The sequence below is a fragment of the Medicago truncatula genome, chromosome 8 (assembly GCF_003473485.1).
Source record: "Medicago truncatula cultivar Jemalong A17 chromosome 8, MtrunA17r5.0-ANR, whole genome shotgun sequence".
Lineage (NCBI taxonomy): Eukaryota > Viridiplantae > Streptophyta > Magnoliopsida > Fabales > Fabaceae > Medicago > Medicago truncatula.
In genome coordinates this window covers 33,207,836-33,217,174 of record NC_053049.1, presented here as the reverse complement: position 1 = coordinate 33,217,174, position 9,339 = coordinate 33,207,836, and positions in this window count along the sequence as shown.

Here is a 9,339-nt window from a genome sequence, read left to right as displayed (position 1 = left end):
TACTCACACAATTAATAATCAATTTTCTGAATCAAATAGCTATTTGTAATCTTTTGTAATTTAAGAAATTAAGTTTATTATTTATAAGCATTATTCTATATTTCTATCTTTTTTTCTTATAACACTGATTTTTTCTGTAACATTGATTCATTCAAATGGTTCTATAACACTGATTTTTTTTGTTTCTAAATTCACATGATCCTAATTCTCCGTTCTTTCGAATCCGTAAAAGGTGAAAATTAAGTGTATCCAATAGAGTAGTCAATATTTTAAGTATACATAACAGACTTTTGAGAGTAACATAAATAAAAAATTACACCAGAAATAAGAAAATATCTATAAAAACTGACATTAGATTAATGGAACAACACATCCAAAAGGACTTACATTAGATAAATAATAAATAGATAACTAATACATAATTATAAAAACTGATAATTATAAAAACTCCTAATTCTTCAGCCGGTAGATCTCTTCACATGTACCCAAGAAAAGACATGCATTGAAATGCCACGTGATGGCAAAAATGGCACAAAATACATAGGAATACCATGAATAGTCTGTTTCGGGGAATTTTGATCTTGTGAAGTAGTTAACGGTGACCGTTAACAACCCACAAGAGGCGATAAATAATAATCCACAAAAATAATAAAAAGTGGATACAATTTTTTTGTTATAGTGTTTGTTTATAAGAAATTTTGTTGTCATACAACAACAAAATGTACCCATATAACAACCACCAGCTAAAAAGGTAAATTTTGCCAAATTATTATAATCATCACGAAGACTTTTGCTATCATCTTTATATGTTGCGGCTGTCGACAAGGAGGCAACAAGCCCCAACAAAAAAGTGAAATATTTACAGATTGTAATTAAATTACAAAGAATTTCTTGTCGCTTCATTTAGGTCCACCATACTTAAAATCAATAAAAAATAGCAACAAAAAAAAAAGAATACCGGTGAGAAGTTTGAGTTGTATTGCGTTGTTCTGGAGAGAGATGACGGAGAGAGTTGTTTTGTTGTATTACGTTGTTGAGAGTTGTTGTGAGGTTTGGATGACGGAGAGAGATGATGGAGAGAGTTGTTGTGTTGTATTTCTTGTTGTGTTGTATTGCGTTAAGTTGAAATGAATGAAGTGCACTAAATTTTTTATACGTAACACAAATGCGTGCTCGCACGCACACGCGTTTGCAAACACTACACTACACACACACAAACACAAACACACAGATTGTGCAGGCATTCGTCGATACATTGACAGATTAAAATTTTTTAAGAACAATTGCTTTCTTTTTTTGGCTACAAAGTGCAACTACTCACACAATTAATAATCAATTTTCTGAATCAAATAGCTATTTGTAATCTTTTGTAATTTAAGAAATTAAGTTTATTATTTATAAGCATTATTCTATATTTCTATCTTTTTTTCTTATAACACTGATTTTTTCTGTAACATTGATTCATTCAAATGGTTCTATAACACTGATTTTTTTTGTTTCTAAATTCACATGATCCTAATTCTCCGTTCTTTCGAATCCGTAAAAGGTGAAAATTAAGTGTATCCAATAGAGTAGTCAATATTTTAAGTATACATAACAGACTTTTGAGAGTAACATAAATAAAAAATTACACCAGAAATAAGAAAATATCTATAAAAACTGACATTAGATTAATGGAACAACACATCCAAAAGGACTTACATTAGATAAATAATAAATAGATAACTAATACATAATTATAAAAACTGATAATTATAAAAACTCCTAATTCTTCAGCCGGTAGATCTCTTCACATGTACCCAAGAAAAGACATGCATTGAAATGCCACGTGATGGCAAAAATGGCACAAAATACATAGGAATACCATGAATAGTCTGTTTCGGGGAATTTTGATCTTGTGAAGTAGTTAACGGTGACCGTTAACAACCCACAAGAGGCGATAAATAATAATCCACAAAAATAATAAAAAGTGGATACAATTTTTTTGTTATAGTGTTTGTTTATAAGAAATTTTGTTGTCATACAACAACAAAATGTACCCATATAACAACCACCAGCTAAAAAGGTAAATTTTGCCAAATTATTATAATCATCACGAAGACTTTTGCTATCATCTTTATATGTTGCGGCTGTCGACAAGGAGGCAACAAGCCCCAACAAAAAAGTGAAATATTTACAGATTGTAATTAAATTACAAAGAATTTCTTGTCGTTGTTCTTCATTTAGGTCCACCATACTTAAAATCAATAAAAAATAGCAAAAAAAAAAAAAGAATACCGGTGAGAAGTTTGAGTTGTATTGCGTTGTTCTGGAGAGAGATGACGGAGAGAGTTGTTGTGTTGTATTGCGTTGTTGAGAGTTGTTGTGAGGTTTGGATGACGGAGAGAGATGATGGAGAGAGTTGTTGTGTTGTATTTCTTGTTGTGTTGTATTGCGTTAAGTTGAAATGAATAAAGTGCACTAAATTTTTTTATATGTAACACACATGCGTGCTCGCACGCACGCGCGTCTGCAAACACTACACTACACACACACAAACACAAACACACAGATTGTGCAAGCATTCGTCGACTTCCGCACTCACACGCTTAAGGTGGCCGATTGGGGTGAGCATGCAGGAGAGCAGACATGGTGGATGGCAGATGGCGGATGGCGGATGACTATGTGTTATGGTACACTAGGGTGTCTCACCCTCAAATTTTTCCACCTCTTCCAAGAGATCTTCCGAGGCCAGCAAATAAAAAGCAGATCATTACACAGCAGTGGAAGCGGTATGAGGTGAGAAGCTCGCCTGATACCTATGACATGGTTAGTGCCGCTGTTGCCTACGCTGATGCACAGATGTGCCAGGAGGAGGTCATGAGCCCTCAACAGTGGTTTCAGGCCATGAGCCATGTTAGGGAGCAGATCGCGCCGATATTGGCCAGGAGGCGAGGCCAGAGGCCGAGGAGGAGGCACCAGCAGCATCAGTAGGACCAGGACCAGGACCAGTATTTTGTTTTTTAGGACTTGTTTTTTAGTTTTGGTTTTTTGATGACATTGGTTTGTATAATATTCAAATTTTGATAACATTACTTTTGATTTCATTGGATATTTTACTTTTGATGACATTGGTTTGTATAATATTATTGATCAAATATTGATAAAATACTCGTATGTCTCAGCCTAACCAAATGTGTCAAGAGCAATTCTCAAAATAATTTGCATTGAGAGAGTAAAAATGATTTATTTTTCAGTGGTCCTGACTTTGTACAGCTAGCCATTCTAAAATGGGTGAGTTTCCGTTCATAAACACATTCAACATCTACTTAGCTTAACGACTTGAGGACAAAAAGGCCTGTCAGACTTGTATCCTCACAAGTATTGGAATCATTGGACTATAATTTCTTTTCTCTGTCAATTTTTTAATAAAAAAATTGACAAAATAGCAAAATAAAAGAAAGGTTTGAGAATTAAACTCTCAGTACCATGCATATATGTTCGCCAAACGTCATACAAATCATGCCTCCATTCACCATCGCTTCCTGCCAACACTCCTTTTTCAGGTCTCCGCCGCTTTCTGACAAATCACCATGGCTCTCGGTGTTCAAATAATTGTCATCATTAGTGTGTTCGGATCCTTAGTAGTTCTCTACTCAATCCTTTACGTGTATAAATGTGTCTGGGATAAGGTGTTCTTGCGGGTTGCTAATGCAAGTAAGTGGGTGAAGAAGGCGACGTCTTCTCTCCTTCAAATCCTCCGTAAACGACCCACACATCAGAACTCCTCTCCTTCAGATCCTCCAAAAAATTGATGGTAATATTTTTTTTGAAGAAAAAAATTGATTTGATGTTATGTTCCAAGTGATTTGATGTTTATTGAGTCCTACTTGGATAAACAACTTGGATAATAGCTTATAAAGCATAAGTTTTTACGACGAAAGATAAAATGATATTAGATTGGTTTTATATAAGCTATATGATGTTTTCATAGAAAAATAAACAGTGATTTTTTTTGTTTCTAAATTCACATGTTCCTAATTCTCCGTTCTTTCGAATTCGTAAAAGGTGAAAATTAAGTGTATCCAATAGAGTAGTCAATATTTTAAGTATACATAACAGGCTTTGATTAAATTAGTAAGAGTTTCTTGTTGTTGTTCTTGATTTTGATCCATACTTAAAATCAACAAAAAAAAAACGGAAAATGAACAAAAATAGCAAAAAAAAAATATGAACAAAAACTAGATCGAACTAATCAGATCTAAAAAAATTGGAGAAGAAAAAATCGAACGGTGAGAAGCTTTATGTTGTGTTGACATATTGCGTTAGATACGTTGCGAGTGAGAGGGTATAAGAAGGGTAGTGAGTGAAGGGTTAGATACGTTGTGTTGATGTATTGCGTTGTTGAGTTGTTGTGAGGTTCTGGAGCGAGAAATGAATGAAAAATGTGATGACGGGTTTAGGGAGAGAGAACGTGTTGCGGTGTTGTGAGGTTTTGGAGAACGAGAGAGAGGGTATAAGAAGAAGAAGAAGGGTAGTGAGTGAAGGGTATATGAGAGAAAACGCAAAGAAAAAAGGAATGAATGAAAATTTGAAGTTTAGGGTTTACGCGACGTCATCGATCCGCGTGAAGTGATATGATTGGTTGAAATGGTTTAGGGTTTACGCCACGCCATCAACTCATACAAATCACTTTTAGTAAAGTGACATAAATCAATTCACATCCAACTCACTTTTAACCAAAATCAATTCTCTCAAACTCAATTATATTAAAATCAATTCTTCCCATCGCCAAACCAAACACACACTAAATGGGCTTCATGAAATTACAAAACTCAAATTCAAGGCGATTACTTTTTCCACTCTATGTGTTACTCACGCGCCCTATTTTCTTTTCAAAATTACCCTTTGCTCGATAAATACATTCAAAAACACATTTCGTATTGTATCTTCTAAACTTCTCTTTAATTTTTCATGAATTCGAATGTATGTAAATATACTGTTCAAATTATAAAAATTGAACCTGAAGGCAGGAAATGTTTTGGTTTATATAATTTGAAACCTTCATGTATATAGGTTTGTCCAGAACTTGATAGAGTTTTGCCACATTTGAACCTCTTATTGTGTTACCGACTGTTTCACCTAAAGTTTTGGATGGTTTTGGCGATGCTCAATTCGAGGATCCCCCACCTTTAGTTGATATTCCTTCCAGCGATGTGAAAGTGGATGGTGTTCCTCCACTTGTTGTACATGCACCTAATGGTGCTCCAGCCATTGAGCATGTTGTTTTTTCTATTGATCATCGAGAATAATTTACCACTAAAACAAAGTTTGCATCACTGAACAAGTTGTTAGAGTGGGTTTGAGAATAAGCAAGGAAGCTATGATTTACTGTTGTTATCGGTAAACTATATAATGGTGGAAATAGCTGAAATGCATTTGTTACACTAATATGTGAAAGAGGATGTTCACATACAGAGTACAAGAATTTGTCTAAGCGTGAGATAGCTAGTTCGGTGAACTATGAGTGTCTGTTTTATTTGAGAGGTTATTTGTTGATTGCTGGTGATTAAATTCAATTGCTAACGAAAAAAACAACCATGAGACGACACTTGAGTTGAAAGATAAAAAATCCGTCAGAAGTCTAAACCCAAATGACAGTAGTCACCTTTGTGACTTGACAGACTGCTTGGTTCCTCCAAGACATATTTTTACCTATTTAAGGAATAGGAACGGTTGAATTGCAACTACTATCAAACATATTTAGAATGCATGTTATAAGTATAGGCAATCTATTAGGGGTCCGAGATCATAAATACAACATCTCTTGCAATCATGTGTTAAGAATAAGCATGTGTATCATTATAGGATGTATGCATATTTCGATGATATCAAAGGTATTTTTGTAATGCATTCCGAATCCATCAAGTTGTTTAACACGTTCTCTCATGCGTTTGCGTTAGATTCGACTTATAAGACCAACATATATTGTCTTTTGTGCTTGGGTTTGTTGGTGTTACTTCTACCGAGTTAACGTTCTCTACTGCATTTGCTTGTGTGATGCATGAGAAGGAGGATAACGTCACTTAAACTTTAGAGAGGTGTCGTGATCTTTTGAAATCCAAAGATATTTCATCTAAAGTCGTTGTCACTGTGATGATAAGCAACCATAAGATAAAAATATAAGCAATAATAAGAGAAAAACTAAAAAGATATCGGTTAAGCCGGAACTAGCCAAAAGAAGCATACATCCTTTACTTAGCTCATTGCTTTTACGTTTTCATTAATAACGTAAAACACTTTGATTTAACCTAAATCAAGTTTCATTTTGAAATAAAAAAACGTTGTTTACCAAGAGAAAGTTTTCTAACAACTTTATTTTATCCAAATTTCAACTTGATTAATTGATGTGGCAGCACATCCTTAAATGTGCGTGTAAAAAAATTATACTACTTGTTAATATATTAATTAAACTATAAATACATTCACATACACCTTAATTAAAATTGAACCATGACCTAGTTATGACAATTATGCATTGAACGTATCAGGAAAAATGAGGCTTTTGTGCTTATTTCACTAATCCACACCAAACTTCTTAAAAGTGATAGGTTTAAAAACTAACATTGATATATTTTGTAGTTATAATTATTATTTTTTGATGAGACAAAAATTTCAACCAAATTAATGGTTGTTATTGTTAGAAGATTGTGAATCATCTTTTGACACTATAATAATAATCACTACATGCATTTTAATTTATAAACTTAAAATGTAGAACAAGTCATTACAAGAGATGACAATGAGGCAATATAGTACTTACCCTCACAATTAATTTTGGGAAATAATATATTTATACAGTTAAACCATTACTTTGCAGTATTATATCTCGTAGAATTTTGTAGATGTGTTGTTACTCATTAAAGCTTGTAAATTCTAGTTTCATATATTTTTATGTTTAGTTTTTAATTTATTTGTATCTATTTAATTTATGAGTATTCATTTATGACATACAAAGTTTATTAAAAAAAAAAAATCAGTGTTTTGATTCTTACCAAACTCTCCCAAGCTTCACCTACAACAACATTAACCTTCATCTACAAAATTGTCTTCCAAGCTTGTCCAAACACCTCTCATTCTCCTTTCCTAAGGGTCAACTTAAACTGATATGGGATTTCATCCCCTTTCTTGATGAACACATAAAATCATTAATCGAAAGAACTAACATAATTCATCACCTAAAAAATAAATTCAAAAACAAGTGCAACAAAAATTACCAAAACAATTAGTTGATAGAAATAACTTAATTCATCAATTCAATCAAAACTAAAAATAAATTCAAAAAACAAGTACAACAAAAATTTCCAAATAAAAAACAAAAAAGAATCAAACTCTAATTTCAGAGTAAAACAAATTGAGATCTGAGAAAATAACTAAAAATGATACTAAAAAAAGTTATCTAAAATCAGATCGAATAATAAAATCAAAATTAGAATATTATTAAGCTAAAATAACAAATATGACTAAATTAAAACGAAGACTACAAAACTCGAAGAAGATCGAGTTTGGGATCGTTCGAATATGCGAGTTGCTTATCATCTGATATTAGCTTCCACCAATGTCCAGATACATAAACACCAACAACAATGTAATACGAATAACACGCTAAAAAACATAAATGTTATAGCCACAACAAAAAATATCGTGAACCAAATGGTAAAAAAATCCGCCATTTTGGGTACATGATCAAGAAGATGTGAGGTTTGGAAGTTCAACTGATTTGTGCTAATAGATAAGAAGTTTGAGGATTTGGATTCAAATTTGAATAAATAGGTAAATATTAATCTAACAACTAATTACCAATATTTGTCATTATAAAAAAACTTGTATAATTGTAACAAAATAACACTATTTAGATTTTAGATTAGCTTTTCGTCATAAGTTCATAACGTTACTTTATGGCAGTGAAACCAAATTGTAAATTCAAACTATACAAGAAGAAACATTGTAAATTCTAACGGTTTATTTTGTGCTTATTTAACCATTACCAAGAACTAATCTTGCAAGTAACAATAATATGGATGGGAATAATTAATCAAAATAAAAATACTAAAAATTAAGGGTAGACCCCTTCTTATATCAAAAATAGAAAGAAAAGAGTAACACCTTCAGACTTGTGTGGGTCAAATCAGAGATTGGTTGGAAGATATACTTCTTTTAATTATCTTTTACTCCACGGTACAATATACTACTACTCATACATTATGAGTATTGTTGTTGACACATCATGTTTAGCTGAGAAACACCAATAAAATACCTCTTCTGCAGTTAACTGCCGAGGAAAAATAAAACCGGTTGCAGTTAACTGCCGAGGAAAACCTCAGCTGTTAACTACCGAGTAAAACAAAAATCCAGAATTATCATCATGTTCATGTTCATGAAATTTTTGAATTTGATTGTTGATTTAACTGTGAATTGGGATTTGAATTGATTTTTTTCCTGTTCTGAGTCGAAATCAAGATTTAATGTAGATTTAAATCTTTCTATGAAGTGAACAGGAAGTACAAAGAATCAATTAGAAGCAGTTTCAAATGGAAACGCAATAATTAGAAGCAATTTCTATGAATTGATTTAAATCTTGTTTATGCCACCAATAAGCAGTTTCAAATGGAAACACAATAATTAGAAGCTTTATTGTTTCCTTGTGAATTATTTCCTTTTGCTGTTTAACGGAAAATGTAGACTTAATGGTTGAAAGTAGATATGGATCTGCTTCTGCGACGAAATCGGTTGAGGGGAGGCAGGAAGTTTTATCGATTTGAGCTTTGAATTGGGGTTTATTATCACCCCCATTGGCAACGAAGATGATGATGATAATTCTGGATTTTTGTCTTACTCGGTAATTAATTATCGAAGAGTATTTTAGTATTTTACTCGTGTCTCTCAGCCAAACATACATGATGTGTTAATACTCATACATTATTTATGAACTGAAGTACAACTACATCACTAGTTCAACAAATTATACTATACTAAAATGGTTTTCTCCGACTTTAATTAGAGTCTAATAAACAATGAGACTGATCCTTTAGATTAATCAACTTTTTGATCAGATACTGATCTTTTAATTTATTTTTTTTAACTATTCTGGCAGTACATATAAAAAAGAATATTGAAAGAAATAAACTTTTAAAAGATTAGCTTCTATGGTCGCATGAGATAATTTGCTCTACTCAAATAAACAATCAATGCTAGTAACATGTAAGAAATTGATGTGGAATTGGAAATTGATGAGAAATTGGAAAAGTCTGGGAACTAACATTTGTATATAAAAGAGAATAAAAATTTAAGGGCCCAAAG